Source organism: Bos indicus x Bos taurus, chromosome 9, assembly GCF_003369695.1.
Source record: "Bos indicus x Bos taurus breed Angus x Brahman F1 hybrid chromosome 9, Bos_hybrid_MaternalHap_v2.0, whole genome shotgun sequence".
NCBI lineage: Eukaryota > Metazoa > Chordata > Mammalia > Artiodactyla > Bovidae > Bos > Bos indicus x Bos taurus.
Window position 1 is genome coordinate 252,417 of NC_040084.1, and position 24,122 is coordinate 276,538.

Genomic DNA, 24,122 nt, shown 5'->3' on the forward strand with positions numbered 1-24,122 from the left:
TCTTTTCAAATACAGGTCAAAGTCAAAAAGGTTAAAGTGTTAATCATTCAGTCGTGTCTGACTCTCTGATCACATGGGCTGTAGCCCACCAGGCTTCACTGTCCATAGGATTTCCTAGGCAAGAATACTGGAGTGGGTTGTCATTCCCCTCTCCAGGGGATCTTCCCCACCCAGGGATCAAACCCGTGTCTCCTGCATTGCAGGTGGATTGTTTATCAGCTGAGCCACCAGGGAAACACCAAACGCCCTGATCAGCACAGGCATTGGACAAATTGATAATCATTGAAGATAGACCCATAGTGTTGCTATGTGATCTCAGTTTTAAATACTTACATCATTTTGTGGCCGTATCTCATGGCTTATGAGATCTTAGTACCCCAACCAGAGACTGAAGTGAAAGTACAGAGTCTTAATCATTGGACTTCTGGGAATTCCTTTAAATATTTACATTTTTTGGAAATTTTATTGTACTTCTCTGTAACTTTTCTTTACATACTTCAGTAGAACTATTAATATAACAGAAATTATCTTCCTATATATTTTCAGCTACATATTTCAACTCTTCATTTCCCTCCCATCACTTGATGATCTTGATCATACACGTTCTTATATACAATTCACATTATTATGCAGTTTACAAAAAAAATGAGATAATATTTTATTTTATTGTACATAGGGGAATAAAATACATATATTTCAGTAAGATACTATATGGGGGATATAAGAGGGTTTTATTCTGGAAAAGTTGTGTGGGAATAGATACAGATACAAGCAATTAAAAGGGTCACTCTGGGAAAACAGGGGTTGCCTGGAATGTGTTCACTAGCTGTGTAAGATACCTCCTGTCATGCTTTACCCTGGTTCTGTGTGCCTCTCTGAAGTCTTTGTTGTTCCTCAAAAAATAATAATAATAATTCAGATAACGGTTTCTAAACTCACTTTTCTTGAGCCAGGATATTGAGATTTAGCAATGATGGATACACTGATCATTTGCACATTGATTCTGTGATTGCAAATCAGTGGCTATTTTTTAAATCATACTTAAGTTGGAATCCTAACTCTGTTATTTATCATCTGTTATATTAAGTAATTGTTTAAATTTTCTGTTTGCTTTCTTATTTGAGATAATTAAATATATTATTGAAAAAATTACCTATCACTTTTAATATGTTTATGTATAAGTTATAGTCCTATAATTATAATTATTAATATGGTATAATGTTCTTAAATATTTAGTTGCCAGGTTTGTAACACATTCCCTAGAAAAATTGTTTTTGCTAGTTATTGAGTTACTTGTTGATGATTACATTTTTGCATTTTTTTTCCTTTCATCAGAGCCAGGAGTAGAATACGGTCTTAGCTAAATAAGGAATGAGACTCCTCTAGTACAGAATCTCAGAGCACTCACTCAGTTTCAAGGCTGACTCTGCATTGCACCATTGTTACAGTGACTGCCTCCTTAAATATTACACTCCAGTGGCAACCCACTCCAGTACTCTTGCCTGGAAAAATCCCATGGACAGAGGAGCCTGGTAGGCTGCAGTCCATGGGGTCGCGAAAAGTCGGACATGACTGAGCGACTTCACTTTCACTTTTCACTTTCATGTATTGAAGAAGGAAATGGCAACCCACTCCAGTGTTCTTGCCTGGAGAATCCCAGGGACGGTGGAGCCTCGTGGGCTACCATCTATGGGATCGCACAGAGTCAGTCGGACACTACTGAAGCGACTTAGCAGCAGCAGCAGCCAGGCATCACTTGACTCAACATGACTTCCAGCCCTGCTTCTCATTTCCCCATCCTTTATGTTTCGAGGTTTTCCATGCAAGCATAGTCTAAATACAGTGTCATGGGCAAAAACTACAATCCTGACAAGATAGCCTGCAATCAAATCATGGCTTCACTTGCCAGCTTGCAAACCGCAATGCAAACCGCTTAATCTCCCTGTGCCATAGATCACTTGGCTGCAAAACTAACAGTTGTACCAACAGTTAGGATTGCTATATGAATTAATTCATTTGATACATGTAAAGCAAATTAAAGATGTTTTGGCATTCATAGAAGTCTATTTAAAAGCTAGCTATTATTTTTGTTATTAAAAACTAAATTTTATTATTCTAAATTTCACTCTCTGTTTTACCACTATGAAAAACTGCTCTCTAATTTACCTTGACTTTGTATCACATGGTTAATGAGGGAATGAAATAAGATATTAAAACTATCATCACAGTGTTATAAAAATCCCAGACTCTTAGATGTGAATTCTCCAAGAATTTTCTCCCAATAATTTCAATAATATTATCACCTCCACTCTTTAGAACTAATAGGGAGAACACACACGACTTTGTAGCACATAGAGTTGCAATTTGGCTAATTCTTTTCATATACCTTTTATTTTCCCACTGATATTACATGATCTGTGATTGAAGGACTGAGACTATTTTCATACTTGGGAACAATATAGAACCTAGAAAATGCTTGTTTACTTAATATGGTGTTCATTATTTGATTCTGAAATTGAGAAAAGGAACAGACACTTTTAAAATTGTCGATCTGAAAAGGGAGAAAAGATTAATATACAAAAGAATAGAATTTTAATCTTTATCATTTATGAATAAAAACATTTAGTATGAGCAATTTCACCCATTACTTGAATAAAATTATTTCCAGTGCTATATAAAATAGTTTTTAATTGTACAGATACATTTTGGTGATCAAATCTTGTATAACATGAAGTAGGTAAGATTTGAGTTTGAATTTTTCAAGAGTGGAACAAGGTGTATTTCAAGTATATTTGTATATCTGATAAAAATTAGCAATGTAATCCTTGAAAATAATTTAAAAACAATGTTGGACTTAAAGCTATCTTTATTATTTTATAAATCCTGAATTCTATAAGTTTCTTTCTTCAAAATAATTGTTCTTTGAATTCCCCAAAGGTTGTAACTTTTTTATGTGTTATGTCATATTAAATCTCTTATTATAATATCAAAAAATAAGCATATATAACTTTTTGTTACAATGTGTTGACTCAAATGAAGTTTTCTTTACTATCATCTATACCTAGGCTTTAATTATTACAATTTTTGACATTTCAAAGTGACTTAGTACCATTATTTATTATTATTATTTAATTGCAATTTTTATTTAATAGAATAAGAAATATATGGAAGTTGCTTTAATAAACCAAAACATTTGCTACCATGTTAAAATTTATAATTTACACATGTTTTAATGGGTAAATTATTAATTTTAAATTTAAAATAAGAATTAAACCTTACTATAATTATTTTCATATTTACCTTTCTTACTTAAGATGTTGCTGATTTTTCTCACTAGAGAAGGTCAGAATATTTAATTTCCTGTAAGTGAAATTACTTGTTTCATCGAAGTTATTCAACTGGCCTTTAAATATTCTGTTCTTTCTAAACATAAAGTGTTCTTTAAAAGTAGTTATCTCTACCCAAGGGATCTCTGCCACCTGGCACATTTAAATTTCCAATTAAAATCATCACTTCTTTCTGGCTTACTTCACTCTGTATAACAGGTTCCAGTTTCATCCATCTCATTAGAACTGATTCAAATGTATTCTTTTTAATGGCTGAGTAATACTCCATTGTGTATATGTACCACAGCTTTCTGTGAGTGAAGTAAGCCAGAAAGAAAAACACCAATACAGTATACTAACACATATATATGGAATTTAGAAAGATGGTAACAAGAACCCTGTGTATGAGACAGCAAAAGAGACACTGATGTATAGGTAAGCCAGAAAGAAAAACACCAATACAGTATACTAACACATATATATGGAATTTAGAAAGATGGTAACAAGAACCCTGTGTATGAGACAGCAAAAGAGACACTGATGTATAGATCAGTCTTATGGACTCTGTGGGAGAGGGAGAGGGTGGGGAGATTTGAGAGAATGGCATTGAAACATGTATAATATCATGTATGAAACGAGTTGCCAGTCCAGGTTCGATGCACGATACTGGATGCTTGGGCCTGGTGCACTGGGACGACCCAGAGGGTATGGGGAGGGAGGAGGGAGGAGGGTTCAGGATGGGGAACACAGATATACCTGTGGTGGATTCATTTCGATATTTGGCAAAACTAATACAATATTGTAAAATATTAAAATAGTAAAATTAAAAATAAAATTAAATTAAATTAAAAAAATAAATAAAATAAAATCATCACTTCATGAATTTTCTGACGTTATATTTTAAAAAAAATTTTCCCAGATTGTTCTCACTCTACTCAGAGAACATTTTTCTTTACTCTCTCCAGGGAATAGAGGAGACAGAGTATTTTATTTCTTAGATGTGAACAGGCTGCTAAGTAATATTATTTGTGGGCCCCCCAGGTGGTACACAGGGAAGGCGATGGCACCCCACTCCAGTACTCTTGCTTGGAAAATCCCATGGACGAAGGAGCCTGGTAGGCTGCAGTCCATAGGGTCGCAAAAAGTCAGACATGACTGAGCGACTTCACTTTCACTTTTCACTTTCATGTATTTGAGAAGGAAATGGCAACCCACCCTAGTGTTTTTGTCTGGAGAATCCCAGGGATGGGGGAGCCTGGTGGGCTGCCATCTATTGGGTCTCACAGAGTTGGACACGACTGAAGCGACTTAGCAGCAGCAGGTGGTACAGTTGGTAAAGAATTGGCCTGCCAATGCAGGAGATACAAGAGACACAGGTTTGATCCCTGGGTCAGGAAATTCACCTCGAGTAGGAAATGGCAACCCACTCCAGAATCTTTGCCAGGAGAATTCCATGGACAGAGGAGCCTGGTGGGCTACAGAGTCATACATGACTGAGCACACACACTCACACAATATTATTTGGGTCGATCCAAAACAGACATGCATCCAATTTTTACCTTAACTATTATGAATGCATTATGAAGAGCCTCTGTATGATATGTTCCTTGATTCCTAGTTAGAGGACAGATCTGTGTAATAGTTATAATACATATTCTAATGGCAAATATTTTTATGTGCAAAATTAGTGTGTTATTGATTTCTTCAGCAACCTGAGATTTAGCTGATGAATGTATTAAACATATATCAAAATTTTAAAATGTAACCCAAGTTTAATTGTAGTAGGAGAAATTTTTTCCTCCCTTTTGCAGCCTACCATCAATTTTTCCCAAATTTATTTTACATGTTCAAGGTGTGAATACTTTGACTCTAATTACAATAAAATGAGATTCTGGAATAAGTCCAGCTGAGATCATGGGAAAGATGCTAAGCAAAAAGTTTGTGAGTTATATGTTTCAAATGTGGAGAAATTTCTCCAATATTAAGATTGTTTTAAAACCTTGGCTTAGAGCCAGTTTCTCATAACCCCAAAAATTGGATATTGTTTCCTATTATTTAGTAAATAGTGATTTCTTAAGGTGTATGATTATGAAGAAAAAATATTTACAAGAGAGAGAACACATATAGTAATGTGACAATGGGAGTAATTTGGAAGGTTAATTAAAAAGTATCAGGAGCCTCATGGCAAAGATCATGGCAGGCCCGTGAGTAGTGGGTGGTGGGACAGGCTTCTCACGGGGACCAGATGTGATAAAGGACAGAAGGGGAGTCAGAGGCCAACCAGGTTAAGCTCCTGCAGGGGCTCATCCAAGAAATAGTGCTGGAAAGGAGTTACAAGACCTCGTGATTCACAGAATGTAGTATTATTCATGGGCTTCTCAGGTGGTGAAGAATCTGCCTACCAAGGCAGGAAAGGCCAGGGACACAGGTTTGATTCCTGGGTCAGGAAGATCCCTGGGAGTGGGAAATGGCAATCCACTCCAGTGTTCTTGCCTGAGAAATCCCAGGGACAGAGGAGTCTGGCGGGCTATCGTCCATGGCATCTGACAAAGAGTCCAACACAGCTGAGCAACTGAGCACAGATCAGTGCAGTATCAAGAAGTCTTTTGATGGAATAGAATAAGAAATTCTAGAAAAGGTTCAAATATACATGAACATTTGTCATTGACTAAAATAGCCTTCCAAATTGGTAAAGCATGGGCATTTAAAATAACTGTTATTTCGGACAACTGTGCAGGCTTAGAGGGAAAAAAAAACAGTATATGCATTTTTGATAACTATCCCACAGCAGGATAAACCCTAAATTATACACAATTTTGTATATTTTAGAGTGAAATGATGACAGTATTCTAAGAAATCGGTTTTATGGTTTTGGAGTAAGGAAAGTTTAACTCATTAAAATTTAGACTGCAGGACACACACACATACAAACAAACAAAAAACTGTGTAAAAATAAATTATTCTAGATGCTAAAAAGCAGCAAGCCCCATAAGTATCAAATATAATTAATATAATGGAAAAAATTGTTACAATTGATTTCAAATAAAGTGATCTTGGCTCCTTCTTTAATACAGAGGAAAAGTCCAAAGTATAAATTTTAAAAATGGGTAAAGCAGATGAATTAACAATTCATAGAAGAAAATTATTCCTTCAACATACAGACTGCAGCTTCATTTGTTAAAAATAATAATAATAAGTAAATTGTAATCTGAACAGTGATACAGTGTTAAAAAGTCTGAGACATTTTCCTATGCATTATGTACATGTGGAGAGGACTATCCAGTTGACCAATACCACAATAGTGCTCACTCTTTGAATTAATCAGTAAGCATGCACACATACTAAGATATGCAGTAGCATGATATTGCAACAAATTTGTGCTTGAAAAACTGTGACTATTTTATGACTTAATGAGCCTTGATTTTGATATTGTCATCTATTCTTTTTTCTCCCACAGTTATATATCTTTAAAATATGTGATATAACTTATCAAAAATTTCTAGTGCTTGAAAGTAGACTGGCTTATTGTGACCAGTGCCTCTTAACCACAAAAGTTATTTGTTTTTTATTGTTTTAGAGGTTGGAAAATTAAACTTGGCTTTAACTATGTCCTTTTATAAAGATGTTGATTTATTTTTCAAAGAAATTCTGTAGCATCATCAGTCTTGAATCATATTTTTGTTGTTTAATCACTACTTTTTTATAATAAAAGGTAATTTATTTTTCTAAATTAGTTTCAGAAAAAAATAGAAGCATAGCCAAAAGTAAGAAAGAGTATTATGCTTTTTTCAATGATAGAAAATGCTCATTAAATGAAATTTAAGAAATAGAAGGAGGGGGGGAGGAGCCAAGATGGCAGAGGAGTAGGACAGGGAGAACACTTTCTCCCCCACAAATTCATCAAAAGAGCATTTACACGTCGAGTAAAATCCACAAAACAACTTCTGAATGCCGGCAGAAGACATCAGGCACCCAGAAAAGCAACCCAACTCTTCGAAAGGAGGTAGGAAAAAATATTAAAGACAAAAAAAGAGACAAAAGAGGGAGGGACGGAGTTCCGTCCTGGGAAGGGAATCTTAAAAAGAGAGAAGTTTCCAAACACCAGGAAACCTTCTCACTGCCAAATCTGTGCCGAGCTTTGAAGCACAGAGGGTAACATAACAGGGAGAAAAAATAAATAAACAATTAAAACTCGCAGATTGTGAGCCCTACCGTAAACTCCCCCAGCGGAGAAGCAGCGCAGACGCCTGCATCCGCCATTAGCAAGCGGGGGCTGGGCAGGGAGGCGTGGCGCGGGCTGCATCGCTCAGACTAAGGATCTGGCCTGAATACCCTGAGCGCTATCTGAGCGAAATAATTTGGGCTAGCAAACCAGACTGTGGGATATCTACCACGGGAAAAGCCAGCCCTAACCTAAGACCGCCAGGCCCGCGCACGGAACAAAGGACTGAACAGAGATAGCCGGCTGCAGACCTTCCCCCTCCGGTGACAGGCAGCCAGAGCCGGAAGGGGGCAATCGCAGCCCCAGAGAGACATTATCTATAAAACTGTAAGCAGGCTTCTTTGCTAACTAAAACTTCTTGGGGGTCTGGACGGTCAACATCTGCTTGAGAAGGTGCGCCGGTTTTACACCCAGATAACCGAGTGGCGGGGAGGCGATAAGTCGCAGCATTGGCGCTCGCCAAACACATCACCTGAGCTGCTAGGACCTGGGAAGAGCACAAAACGCAGGCCCAACTGAGTCTGCGCCTCTGAGTGCCTGAACCTGAGCGGCCTGGACCTGGGAGGTGCATGCAACCCAGGGCCGGCCTCGGATTGTTCCCGGCGGAACAACCTAGAGCCCGAGCACTGTTGGCAGGGTGGCTACATGCGCCGTGAGCGGGGGCACACCCAGGGTGGCTGAGGCACTGCGAGCGCACGCCAGTGTTATTTGTTTGCAGCATCCCTCCCTCCCTCCCCACAGCGCGACTGAACAAGTAAGCCTAAAAAAAAAAAAAAAAAAAAAGTGTCCTCCACCGTCCCCTTTGTGTCAGGGCGGAAACCAGATACTGAAGAGACTAGCAAACAGAAGAAGCTATAACAGAGGGAAACGCCTTGGAAGCTACAGGCAATAGATCAAAACCCTGTGGTTACTACGGACTACATAGGAAGGGGCCTATAGATCTTGAGAAATATAAGTCTGACCAAGGAACTAGGCAAAAATGAACTGAACCCACAACACCCACAACAAAACCAAGAAAGTCCTAGATATATTTTTATTATTTTTACAATCATTCTTTCTTTCTTTTTTTTTAATTAAAAAAAATTTTTTAAGTCCTCTATTGTTCCTTTAATTTCCACTTTTATAACCTATTACTTTGCAAAAAAAAAAAAAAGACCCTATTTTTTTCTTCTTCAGCAAACTTCATATATATATATTTTATAATTTTTTGACCTTGTTTTTTTTTTTCTTCTTCTTTTCTTTAACATTGTATTTTTGAAATTCCAAACTCTACTCTAGATTTTTAATTTTCACTTTTTGGTATTTGTTATCAATTCTGTACCTATAGTTTTTTTAATATATATAATTTCTGTGACTTCTTTTTTTCTTCTTCTCTGTTTCTTTCTCTTCTTCTTTTATATAACATTGTATATCTGAATGACATGAAGTTTGTACCTGTATTTTCTTTATAATTTTTGTGACATTGTTTGTTATTGTTTGTTTTCTCTCTTTATTTTTCTTCTTCTTTTTTTTTTAACATTGTATTTTTGAAATTCCAAACTCTACTCTAGATTTTTAATTTTTGCTTTTTGGTATTAGTTATCAATTTTGTACCTGTACTTTCTTTATAATTTTCGCGACCTTGTTTGTTTTAGTTTGTTCGTTTTTTCTCTCTTTCTTTTCCTTCTTCTTTTCTTTAACATCGTATTTTTGAAATTCCAAACTCTACTCTAGATTTTTAATTTTTGCTTTTATGTATTTGTTACTAACTTTGTACCTTTAAGAACCCAATCTTCAGGACCCATTTTTCACTAGGGAGTGAGATTACTGGCTTGACTGCTCTCTCTCCCTTTGGACTCTCCTTTTTCTCCACCAGGTCGCCTGTGTCTCCTCCCTAACCCCTCCCTACTCTACCCAACTCTGTGAATTTCTGTGTGTTCCAGACGGTGGAGAACACTTAGGGAACTGATTACTGGCTGGATCTGTCTCCCTCCTTTTCATTCCCCCCTTTTATCCTCCTGGCCACCTCTGTATCCTTTCTCCTTCTTCTCTTCTCTGTATAACTCCGTGAACATCTCTGAGTGGTCCAGTTGTGGAGTGCACATAAGGAAGTGACTACTGGCTAGCCCACTCTCTCCACTCTTGATTCACCTCATCTCATTTGGGTCACCTCTAACTCCCTCCTCCCTCTTCTCTTCTCCATGTAACCCTGTGAACCTCTCTGAGTGACCCTCACAATAGAGAAACTTTTCATCTTTAATGTAGATGTTTTATCAATGGTGCTGTATAGAAGGAGAAGTTTTGAAACTACTGTAAAAATAAGACCGATAACCGGAAGCAGGAGACTTAAGACCAAACCCTGACTCCAGGGAACTCCTGACTCCAGGGAACATTAATTGACAGGAGCTCATCAAATGCCTCCATACCGACACTGAAACCAAGCACCACACAAGGGCCAATAAGTTCCAGGGCAAGACATACCAAGCAAATTCTCCAGCAACAAAGGAACACAGCCCTGAGCTTCAAAATACAGGTTGCCCAAAGTCACCCCAAAACTATAGACATCTCATAACTCATTACTGGACATTTCATTGCACCCCAGAGAGAAGAAATACAGCTCCACCCACCAGAACACCGACACAAGCTTCCCTAACCAGGAAACCTTGACAAGCCACCTGTACAAACCCACACATGGTGAGGAAATGCCACAATAAAGAGAACTCCACAAACTGCCAGAATACAGAAAGGACACCCCAAACTCAGCAATTTAAACAAGATGAAGAGACAGAGGAATACTCAGCAGATAAAGGAACAGGATTAATGCCCACCAAACCAAACAAAAGAGGAAGAGATAGGGAATCTACCTGATAAAGAATTCCGAATACTGATAGTGAAATTGATCCAAAATCTTGAAACTAAAATGGAATCAAAGATAAATAGCCTGGAGACAAGGATTGAGAAGATGCAAGAAAGGTTTAACAAGGACCTAGAAGAAATAAAAAAGAGTCAATATATAATGAATAATGCAATAAATGAAATTAAAAACACTGTGGAGGCATCAAATAGTAGAATAACAGAGGCAGAAGATAGGATTAGTGAATTAGAAGATAGAATGGTAGAAATAAATGAATCAGAGAGAATAAAAGAAAAAAGAATTAAAACAAATGAGGACAATCTCAGAGACCTCCAGGACAATATTAAATGCTACAACATTCGAATCATAGGGGTTCCAGAAGAAGAAGACAAAAAGAAAGACCATGAGAAAATACTTGAGGAGATAATAGTGAAAAACTTCCCTAAAATGGGGAAGGAAATAATCACCCAAGTACAAGAAACCCAGAGAGTCCCAAACAGGATAAACCCAAGGAGAAACACCCCAAGACACATATTAATCAAATTAACAAAGATCAAACACAAAGAACAAATATTAAAAGCAGCAAGGGAAAAACAACAAATAACACACAAGGGAATTCCCATAAGGATTACAGCTGATCTTTCAATAGAAACTCTTCAAGCCAGGAGGGAATGGCAAGACATACTTAAAATGATGAAAGAAAAATAACCTACAGCCCAGATTATTGTACCCAGCAAGGATCTCATTCAAGTATGAAGGAGAAATCAAAAGCTTTTCAGACAAGCAAAAGCTGAGAGAATTCTGCACCACCAAACCAGCTCTCCAACAAATACTAAAGGATATTCTCTAGACAGGAAACACAAAAACAGTGTATAAACTCGAACCCAAAACAATAAAGTAAATGGCAACGGGATCATACTTATCAGTAATTACCTTAAACGTAAATGGGTTGAATGCCCCAACCAAAAGACAAAGACTGGCTGAATGGATACAAAAACAAGACCCCTACATATGTTGTCTACAAGAGACCCACCTCAAAACAGGGGACACATACAGACTGAAAGTGAAGGGCTGGAAAAAGATTTTCCATGCAAATAGGAACCAAAAGACAGCAGGAGTAGCAATACTCATATCAGATAAAATAGACTTTAAAACAAAGGCTGTGAAAAGAGACAAAGAAGGTCACTACATAATGATCAAAGGATCAATCCAAGAAGAAGATATAACAATTATAAATATATATGCACCCAACACGGGAGCACCACAGTACGTAAGACAAATGCTAACAAGTATGAAAGGAGAAATTAACAATAACACAATAATAGTGGGAGACTTTAATACCCCACTTACACCTATGGATAGATCAACTAAACAGAAAATTAACAAGGAAACACAAACTTTAAATGATACAATAGACCAGTTAGACCTAATTGATACCTATAGGACATTTCATCCCAAAACAATGAATTTCACCTTTTTCTCAAGCGCACATGGAACCTTCTCCAGGATAGATCACATCCTGGGCCATAAAGCTAGCCTTAGTAAATTCAAAAAAATACAAATCATTCCAAGCATTTTTTCTGACCACAATGCAGTAAGATTAGATCTCAATTACAGGAGAAAAACTATTAAAAATTCCAACATACGGAGGCTGAACAACACGCTGCTGAATAACCAACAAATCACAGAAGAAATCAAAAAAGAAATAAAAATTTGCATAGAAATGAATGCAAATGAAAACACAACAACCCAAAACCTGTGGGACACTGTAAAAGCAGTCCTAAGGGGAAAGTTCATAGCAAAACAGGCACACCTCAAGAAACAAGAAAAAAGTCAAATAAATAACCTAACTCTACACCTAAAGCAACTAGAAAAGGAAGAAATGAGAAACCCCAGGGTTAGCAGAAGGAAAGAAATCTTAAAAATTAGAGCAGAAATAAATGCAAAAGAAACAAAAGAGACCATAGCAAAAATCAACAAAGCCAAAAGCTGGTTCTTTGAAAGGATAAATAAAATTGACAAACCATTAGCCAGACTCATCAAGAAACAAAGGGAGAAAAATCAAATTAACAAAATTAGAATCGAAAATGGAGAGATCACAACAGACAACACAGAAATACAAAGGATCATAAGAGACTACTATCAACAATTATATGCCAATAAAATGGACAACGTGGAGGAAATGGACAAATTCTTAGAAAAGTACAACTTTCCAAAACTCGACCAGGAAGAAATAGAAAATCTTAACAGACCCATCACAAGCATGGAAATTGAAACTGTAATCAAAAATCTTCCAGCAAACAAAAGCCCCGGTCCAGACGGCTTCACAGCTGAATTCTACCAAAAATTTAGAGAAGAGCTAACACCTATCCTGCTCAAACTCTTCCAAAAAATTGCAGAGGAAGGTAAAACTCATTCTATGAGGCCACCATCACCCTAATACCAAAACCTGACAAAGATGCCACAAAAAACGAAAACTACAGGCCAATATCACTGATGAACATAGATGCAAAAATCCTTAACAAAATTCTAGCAATCAGAATCCAACAACACATTAAAAAGATCATACACCATGATCAAGTGGGCTTTATCCCAGGGATGCAAGGATTCTTCAATATCCGCAAATCAATCAATGTAATACACCACATTAACAAATTGAAAAATAAAAACCATATGATTATCTCAATAGATGCAGAGAAAGCCTTTGACAAAATTCAACACCCATTTATGATAAAAACTCTCCAGAAAGCAGGAATAGAAGGAACATACCTCAACATAATTAAAGCTATATATGACAAACCCACAGCAAACATTATCCTCAATGGTGAAAAATTGAAAGCATTTCCTCTAAAGTCAGGAACAAGACAAGGGTGCCCACTTTCACCATTACTATTCCACATAGTTTTGGAAGTTTTGGCCACAGCAATCAGAGCAGAAAAAGAAATAAAAGGAATCCAAATTGGAAAAGAAGAAGTAAAATTCTCACTATTTGCAGATGACATGATCCTCTACATAGAAAACCCTAAAGATTCCACCAGAAAATTACTAGAAATAATCAATGACTATAGTAAAGTTGCAGGATATAAAATCAACACACAGAAATCCCTTGCATTCCTATACACTAATAATGAGAAAACAGAAAGAGAAATTAAGGAAACAATTCCATTCACCATTCCAACGGAAAGAATAAAATACTTTGGGATATATCTACCTAAAGAAACTAAAGACCTATATATAGAAAACTATAAAACACTGGTGAAAGAAATCAAAGAGGACACTAATAGATGGAGAAATATACCATGTTCATGGATTGGAAGAATCAATATAGTGAAAATGAGTATACTACCCAAAGCAATTTATAGATTCAATGCAATCCCTATCAAGCTACCAACAGTATTCTTCACAGCGCTAGAACAAATAATTTCACAATTTGTATGGAAATACAAAAAACCTCGAATAGCCAAAGCGATCTTGAGAAAGAAGAATGGAACTGGAGGAATCAACCTACCTGACTTCAGGCTCTACTACAAAGCCACAGTTATCAAGACAGTATGGTACTGGCACAAAGACAGAAATATAGATCAATGGAATAAAATAGAAAGCCCAGAGATAAATCCATGCACACATGGACACCTTATCTTTGACAAAGGAGGCAAGAATATACAATGGATTAAAGACAATCTCTTTAACAAGTGGTGCTGGGAAATCTGGTCAACCACTTGTAAAAGAATGAAACTAGACCAGTTTCTAACACCATACACAAAAATAAACTCAAAATGGATTAAAGATCTAAACATAAGACCAGAAACTATAAAACTCCTAGAGGAGAACATAGGCAAAGCACTCTCTGACATACATCACAGCAGGATCCTCTATGACCCACCTCCCAGAATATTTGAAATAAAAGCAAAAATAAACAAATGGGACCTAATTAACCTTAAAAGCTTCTGCTCATCAAAGGAAACTATTAGCAAGGTGAAAAGACAGCCTTCAGAATGGGAGAAAATAATGCAAATGAAGCAACTGACAAACAACTAATCTCAAAAATATACAAGCAACTCCTATAGCTCAACTCCAGAAAAATAAACGACCCAATCAAAAAATGGGCCAAAGAACTAAATAGACATTTCTCCAAAGAAGACATACAGATGGCTAACAAACACATGAAAAGATGCTCAACATCACTCATTATCAGAGAAATGCAAATCAAAACCACTATGAGGTACCATTTCACACCAGTCAGAATGGCTGCAATCCAAAAGTCTACAAATAATAAATGCTGGAGAGGGTGTGGAGAAAAGGGAACCCTCTTACACTTTTGGTGGGAATGCAAACTAGTACAGCCACTATGGAGAACAGTGTGGAGATTCCTTAAAAAACTGGAAGTAGAACTGCCTTATGATCCAGCAACCCCACTGCTGGACATACACACTGAGGAAACCAGAAGGGAAAGAGACACGTGTACCCCAATGTTCATCGCAGCACTGTTTATAATAGCCAGGACATGGACGCAACCTAGATGTCCATCAGCAGATGAATGGATAAGAAAGCAGTGGTACATATACACAATGGAGTATTACTCAGCCATTAAAAAGAATACATTTGAATCAGTTCTAATGAAGTGGATGAAACTGGAGCCTATTATACAGAGTGAAGTAAGCCAGAAGGAAAAACATAAATACAGTATACTAACGCATATATATGGAATTTAGAAAGATGGTAACAATAACCCGGTGTATGAGACAGCAAAAGAGACACTGATGCATAGAACAGTCTTATGGACTCTGTGGGAGACAGAGAGGGTGGGAAGATTTGGGAGAATGACATTGAAACATGTAAAATATCATGTAAGAAACGAGTTGCCAGTCCAGGTTTGATACACGATACTGGATGCTTGGGGCTAGTGCACTGGGACGACCCAGAGGGATGGTATTGGGAGGGAGGAGGGAGGAGGGTTCAGGATGGGGAACACATGTATACCTGTGGTGGATTCATTTTGATATTTGGCAAAACTAATACAATTATGTAAAGTTTAAAAATAATATAAAATTTTTAAAAAAGTATAAAAAAAAAGAAATAGAAGGAATTATGTATATACATATGATAAATGGTGTTCTAAATACTGCTTTTTACCTTAACAAAAAGGATATGTACAATATGATTATGATTTGGTTTGCTGAAAAATATGCTTAATCCATGCTGTATGTAATTGCATTTTATTCATTTCTATAACTCCTTGGTTTTCCTCTGTGTGAAATTATCACAGTTACAGCCAATTCTAGTTTGATAAAGATTTGATATTATCAATGGTGTGAAATGAGCATTCTCAGATGTGTCCCTTGACACCCATGTGCACACACTTCTTCTGGTACATGGCTAAGGGTAAGCTTTTCTTGATGAAGGCAGGCTGTGTGCTAATATGCTGTACAATTCACTCACCAGCATCAGGCGAGAGCTTTCATTACTCCACATCCTTTATGTATGTGATAGGGTGAGTCTTTTTGTTTATTTCATCCTTGTAATGAATGTGTCATAGATTTCATTTGGTTTAAATCTGCTTTTAATTTGCATTTACTGGTTGCTAGTGAGTTATTTTCTTTTTTCTGGGCATTTAGATTATTCTGTCTTATGAAATGCACCTTTAAGTCTGTTGTCAATTTTTCTCCTGAATTTTTGATGCTTTTGATTTAGAGCACTCCTTTAACTATAGTGTATTTAAACATTTTATGTTGAAATTTTTCACTCTGAATATCCACGAAGTGTAACAGATTAATATTTACATTATGACTAATAATTTTATCAAAAACACTTTTTTCACACCAACGTTATGAAGTTAATAAACATTATCTTATAAAAAACTCATTGTTATGCGTTTTACTTAAGTTTACAAGTTATCTGAGATTACATTTTAAAATAAATTTTGTGAAGTGAGGGTCAAGCTCTCTTTTTTTGCACCATTATATATAATTAAATTAATATACTCTATTAAAAGGCCATTTTTTTCTACATTTTCTGTAGTATGAACTTTTGCTTATTCAAGTCATTCTATGACTTGTTCTATAGTCATTCAACAAGTATTCTCTAAAGCTTTCCATATGCAGTAATCTTTGCTAGCTGAAATCTTTTGTTTTTAAGTAAGTTATAACAATACAGAGGGAGACAAAATAGAATATACATTATGAATTTTGGGTAAAAATATTAGGAGGCCAGTTGATAGATAAAATATACTATATTGTTTTAGTACTTTGGCCACCTGATGCAGAGAGCCAACTCAGTGTAAAAGACCCTGATGCTAGTAAAGATGAAGGCAAAAAGGAGGAGACAGCAGAGGATGAGATGGTTGGATATTAATAGTGTCACTGACTCAATGGACATGAATCTGAGCAAATTTCGAGAGACAGTGGAGGAGTGAGGAGCCTGGCATGCTATGGTCCATGAAGACACAAAGAGGCAGACATGACTTACCAACTGAACAACAACAACAAATCAAATAAGCAGTGAATTTTTGCTGACAGAGACTAGTCCATTAAATATGAGATCAGCAAAAAAATTAATTTTTTATAAATGCAAACACCAGGGAGATAATCCTGATATCAGAAAGTCAAGCATAAAATGGCAAGTTCATGAGGATAATCAATTTATATTAATACAGGAAGCAAAATTTCAAATAATATCTGATTAAGACAAGAGCAGAACTTAGCGGGGAAAAAGATCACTAGCTCAAAGTAGTGGATAAGATGTTCAACGTTAAGGCGGTCATTTTCTCAAGGCTGTCATGACATCCTTATTCCTCAGAGTATATATCATGGGATTAAACATCAGGGTAACACGGTATAGAAAGGAGAGGGAAAAAATCTTTCCTGTAAAAATGTTTGGAATCACATCATAAATATGTAATGGTTCTGGGTCCACAAAATAAAGGCTCAACTATGGGGCTTCCCAGGTGGCACTAATGGTAAAGAACCTACCTGTCAATGCAGGAGACTTAAGGGAAGCAGGTTCGATCCCTGTGTAGGGAAGATCCCCTGGAGAAGGGCACAGCAGCCCATTCCAGTGTTCTTGCTGGAGAACCCTGTGGACAGAGGAGCCAATTGGGCTACGGTCCACAGGGTTGCAGAGAGTTGGACGCTACTGAAACAACTTAGTGCACACACATGATGTGAGGTGAGCAGGTGGAGAAAACTTTGGCTCATCCCGTTGCTGATGGCAACACAGGATGGAGAAGAGATTTTACTGTAGGAGCCAAGTGTCAACTGAAAAGGGGTCATGACAAATGATTCACTAATAGTACAACTATAGAGACTGACATCTCATTCAGAAAAACATTGCCACAGCCCAGCTTGTAGTTAGATCCAAAAATGACAGAGGGGAAATTTGGCATGTTTGCCTTATCCTGGCTGTAACACCCCTGATCCAAGAGCCAAGCATCATCAGCTGAATACAGAGCTCCTGGTTTAGAAGTAGGGAAAGTTGCGAAAGTTACAGTTGGCCACATAGCAGTCATGGGCCATAACTGTCAAGACCAAGTATTCTGTGTCTCCAAGAATACAAATAAAATATATCTTTGTAGTGCATATTCTGACCAAAGGTTTATGCATATTCTAGAAAGAGTGACAGATACATAACAGATTTCCAGGAAGGAAAAGTTACTGATGAAAAAATACATGGGAATTTGAGAGCCTTGTCAACTCTGATTATAAGAGTATTGTTGTTGCTTCTCACCAGGATAATCACATAAAAAAGGAAAATATTACAAAGAGAAACACTCAGACATTGTAAATACAGAAAAATCAAAAAGAACCAGTGTTATCACTGAAGTGAGATGTGCTTCTTGGTTGTGTGTGTGTGTGTGTTTGATGTTCTCTCTGTGAAAAGAGTGAAATAAGTAATTTTTATTTTTATTTTATATAGTAACTATTTTATATAGTATAGCTATATATAAATGTATATTTGTTGTTGTTCAGTCCTCCAGCCATGTCCAACTTTTTGCATCCCAATGGACTGCAGCACTGGAGGCCACCCTGTCCCTCACCATCTTCTGGAGTTTGCCCAAGTTCATGTCCATTGCATCCATGATGTCATTCAACCATCTCACCCTCTGACGCCCTCTTCTCCTTCTGCCCTCAATCTTTCCCAGCATCAGAGTCTTTTCAAATGGGTTGGCTGTTTGCATCAGGTGGCCAAATTATTAGAGCTTCAGCTTCAGTATCAGTCCTTCCAATGAATATTGAAATATATATGTTTATATTATATAAAATATATATTATAAATATGTAAAAGTACCTATGTACATAAATATCCACTTCATAATCTTAAATTTATCTCTGTTTGTAACTATTATTAAAGCCAATTTAGTCCTTTTTAAAGACATGACCAAACATTATATATTCTGGCTCTGTTTAGTTCATAAAAAATGTGCTGTTTCTTTCAAACATCAAATATCATTTGGCTGATATTGAAATTTCTGTTAGCTACTAAATATTCTTTAAAATGTTGGGAGGCAATAAGAAAAGGAGAAATGCAGTAATTTTCTTCCATATTTAGTTTTTTTCTGAATAAAATTTATTATTTTTGTGATGGGCCTATTATTATCTTTATAATAAATCCATACCACAAAAAAGTATAAATAAATAAGTCAGATATTATCTGAACTCCTGTCACTGTAAAGAAGCCCATTCTCTCTTCTAATACATATCCAGATATTGCTGACATATATACACACCAAGTAGAAAGATGCACATGTGAGATGTTGTATGAATACATGGAAGCTATATCCCTTTGTTTTGCAAAAATAGAGTTATGTTTTGTACATGTATTTATGTACTTACATGTCTGAAAAGCTTGGGATTTCCTCACTGGCTTGGCTCTAAAACATTGTCTTGAGAGACTGTGCAGCATCACATGGTAAACGGGCGCCCGTGAGTAGTATGTTCCAAATGAGAACAGCTTACCTTTGCTTTGCTAGTGTTGTCTTTTGCAGTATTAAAAAAAAGCTTTTAATAAACATCCTTGAACAAACACAACTAACCATCATTCTGAAGCAAATATTTTTTATAAGGCTTCATTGATATAGTTTTTAAAGTAAAAAAAAAAAATCTACATATTTTTTTAAATCACTGTTCTCAAAAGATACAGAATTTATTCCAGATGATTAGAATAAAAACACCTTAATAAAATGACTGCTTACACAGTGTATTACATTCCTAGATCTATTGTAACAAATTATCACAAATTGAGTGGTTTAAAGAACAAAAGTTGACTTTCTCACATCTTTAAAAGCCCAAATCACAGTGCTGGTAGGGTTTTCCTCTACAGACTCTAAAGGGATAGTAACTCCTGGCCTCTTTCAGCTTTTGGTGGTCCCTGACCTGCTTTGCTTCATGGCTGTGTCATTCCTGGTTGCTTCCTCCATCTTCACGTGGTGTTCTTCTGTGTCACTGTGTCTCTATTTTTAACTTAATCTCTCTTCCTCCCTTATAAGAACTAAAACACTGATCATAGGACATAGTGCCCTTCCCTTAAATTGAGATAATCTTATTTCAAAGTCCTTAAGTGAATTACATCTGCAAAGGCTTTTATTTTCCTAACAAGTTCAGGTTTGTAGGTTATAACCTGATATATATTTAGAGGGATCAACATTCAACCCAATGCAGTTTATAGTTTAAATTCCTAATAGTCCTAATACTAAGGAGACACTACAAAAGCAAAACATGAAAGCTATAAGCCAGAGGAAATGACGTCACTAGAGAACAGTCAGCATTGAGGTAACAAAGGATCCTTTCAGGGTTTATACTCTGAAAGGGTTATGGACAGTTGCAAAACAGAGAAAGAAGGAAAAACTGCAAGAAAGCACTCAGATTCCCCTACTCCCACCAACTTGGATGTGGTTGTTGTTTTCTCATCATCTAAATCCAATCATAAGTATGGAAAAGGACAGTGAATATGCCTGAAGGAATGGGAAGTTTCAAGCAAATTTCTTACAGAGCATGACCATGATCATTAGTTATATAGCATTTAACTATCATTTTATTGATCAGGAAATCTCTTAACTCACTCTTTCCTAGTGAGAGGGAAGATAGGTTTTCAGAATAGATCATTGCCATGGAGGTAATGTGTGCTTTGATAACCCAGAAACCCTTAGCTCTTTGAAACTAAGGTCCTTTCACATAATGTGAGATGGCAGTGATGATATTAACTATCATTTTATAGGAACATAGAAACAAATTAGATGATATTTTCTGATGTATTTACGTGAGAAACATAGAAACAAATTGCTTCTGTAATTTCAAGCCTTTGAGTCAGGTTGATAATTTACTTAGTAGTTTTCTCAGTGCTATGGTGATATCTTTGTTTCTCAGAGTATATATAATGGGATTGAACGTTGGGATCAAAACTGTGTAGAAAAGAGAGATCAGCTTCCCAGTTTCTTCAGATTGATTTGGTTTGGGTTGTAAATAAGTGGTAGAGGCTGTGCCATAGAATAAGACCACCACTGTGAGGTGAGACAAGCAAGTAGAGAAGGCTTTAGGCTAAAGCCCTCGCTCTGGCGAATGTTGGAGATTATTTTATCATAGTCAGCAGAAATGGAACCATAATGAATACCACTGCAACTGCATAGACTGCTATCTCGTTCACAAATGCATCCTCATAGGCAAGCTTGAATATGGGGGGGAGGTCTCAGAAAAAATGATTAATTGTGGTAGACCCACAAAAGGGCAGAGAGAAAATCTGCCATGTTTGCCCAATTACAACAGGAACTCCACTGACCCAGGAGGCAGTGACCAGCTGGACGCAGACCTGGGGGCTCATGATCAGACCATACGGAAGAGGTTTACAAATGGCCACGTAGCAGTCATAGGCCATCACGGCCAGGAGGAGACACTCTAAACCTCCAAACAGAAGGACCAAACACATTTGTGTAGCACAGGCAATGAAAGAAACATGCCCTTTCTGGTTCAGGAGGTCCGTGAGAATTCTTGGGATAGTGACAGTTACATAACAGATTTCTAAAATGGAAAAGTGGTTGAGGAAAAAGTACACGGGGGTCTGGGGAATAGGGTCAATTCTTGTTATCAATACAATGACACTGTTGCACATCAGGATGGTCAAATAGAGGACTAAAAATATCCCCAAAAGAATCCATTGGAAATTGGGAATATCAGAAAACCCCAAGAGGATAAATTCCATCATTGTGGTGATATTTGATTTTTCTGTTCTTAATTTGTACTTCATCTGTAGATATGGTAAATTCAAGATGGTTAATTCATTAATGCTTTTGAGCAACATTTCCCTTATGTTAACTGGATTAGATGCATGAACCTATTTACATAATCCCTTCAATTATTTCTGCCTTTGCCTTGCTCAGTTTCTAAGAAATGAGATTTGAAACTTCAGCAATGAACTGATGTGCAGTTAAAATCAATTAGAGAAATAAAATCCTCATTTTTTACACTTGTATGTGCTGATACCAGAGGGCTTCTCTGTATCTCAGCAGTAAAAGAGTTTGCCTGAAATGCAGGGAATACAGGAGATGTAGGTTTGATCCATGGGTAAGGAAGATCCCTTGGAGGAGGGGATGGCAACCCACTCCAATATTCTCACCTAGAGAATTCCATGGACAAGGAGCCCGGCAGGCTATGGTCCATGGGATCACAAAGAGACAGACATGACAGAAGTAACTGAGCAGCAGCAGTAATGATACCAGGAACAATACGATGTATGCATTTTTATTTAGTGCTTATTGTACAAGAATAGTATTAAATTATTTCACCCCTTTTAAAAGTGAAATTATATATGATACAGGCTTGCTATTGTTTTTCTTTGGGTTCATCAATTTCTTTTTCTGTACCTATTGACTTATTCCATTTCCTTTCAATTCAAAGCTTTTCACTTAAAACTTTTGCCTAATTCTTATTCAAAACATTTTAAGCCCTCCCATTTCTACTCCAATGAGAACTGACTTTCTTAAACTCATTTCTTGTTACTGGGGGAACAGATACATGTAATAGTATTGTTCTCTACTGTGTACCTCACCCATCAGTTATGCTATACATGGAAAGCATTAGTTACATCTTGGGGTCCAATAACATTCCCTATTAATACCCATGATACACTGCATTACAAATACCAATTAACCTTTAACTCAGTCCATAAATATGACCCATTCTTCATGATATTTTGGGTTCCCTGATAGCTCAGTTGGTAAAGAATCTACCTGCAATGCAGGAGACCCTGGTTTGATTCCAAGGTCAGGAAGATTCACTGGAGAAGGGATAGGCTACCCACTCCAGTATTCTCAGGCTTCCCTTGTGACTCAGCTGGTAAAGAATCTGCCTGCAAGGCGGGAGATCTGGGTTCGATCCCTGGGTTGGAAAGATCCCCTGGAGAAGGGAAAGGCTACCCACTCTAGTATTCTGGCCTGGAGAATTCTATGGACTGTTCACACGGTCACAAAGAGTCAGACATGACTGAGTGATTTTCACTTTCATGATACTTTAATATAGTCTGTTCTTAACTTATGTGATTCTCTGATCCATTGTCATCTATTTCTCTTACAACCAAATAAAATACTTCCTATGTAATCCCTTTGTAATTTTATCTAATAAGTGTAACTTTATTTAAACCCCATGATTATTTATTTTAGGAATGCAAATGGCAAAAGCAAATGAGTGGGACTAACACACACACACACAGAGGCCTGTTATCTTGCTTTACTTCAAGTTCATGTAATCAGATATCAGGCAGTCAACACTGTGCAACAATTTTCATAACACTTTATTAGTGTTCTAACTGTGTTTTCATATTTCATTAAATCTACTATGTTTGTTCCCATCTTCCATCTCCACAAACTATTGTTTTTGCATTAATACTTTGATAAAAATAAATATTGAGTCAACAAATGTTCTCTCATATTTCTCTATTTCCACTAGAATTAGTTTTCAAAATTACCTTAAGAGAAAGTTTTATTATAACTATTATTATTTCTATTTCATTTATTTCTAATTTTATTTTATCATTAAAAAAGTTAAGAAATATATTGGTTAGTTTAAGTTGTTAACTAATTTTCAGACAAAGATCTCAGAATTTCATATTTTTCTGTTTTATCCTTTTTATCTTAAACCTCAAATTCAGAACTACTTTTAAATAAAACCATCTAACATCTTACCTTCATGGATTTACATGAAGTTATTTATAAGAATATAGATGTTTTGACCCTGTAAATTTTTACAATTCTTTTGAATCAGAAAGTCACTGTCATTCTGGAGTATTCTTCAAAGATCAGCTGCTCCTATGTAGGAAGTAATCATGCTCACCCTGGGGGACATTTTCTCTTGAGTATCAGTTTAATTTCTAGAAGATTGCTTCTGTTCAGTGATCATCTGGGTTTATGTTTTAAGACTACTTTTTCTGTAGATGATTTTTCCTCTGAAGCTCCTTCTTGGCACAAAGGTTCCCCTCTGTGGTGATGGAAAAATGACACTTAATTATCTAGTACCAATAGTGGAAAAATGACACTTAATTATCTAATATCAATTATACTTTCTGGAAAAAAAAATAAAACTTTCAACTTATTGCATTTCAGACCATTAGTAATTTCTGTAAGTTTGCCTTCCTTAATTTTATTCCCATATCTCATTTTTCACATCTTTAGAAAAGTGTGTTACTTACTAATACACAAACGTGGTATGGTTGTTCTTTCCAATACACTGTGGGGAGGATTAGATCCCTTCTCAGAAGTGGA

General features: G+C 36.5%; 1 pseudogene; it reads right to left on the minus strand.

Annotated features, from left to right (window-relative positions):
* Positions 1–20,679: 20,679 nt before the first annotated feature.
* LOC113898777 lies at positions 20,680–21,598 on the minus strand (annotated as a pseudogene).
* Positions 21,599–24,122: the final 2,524 nt, after the last annotated feature.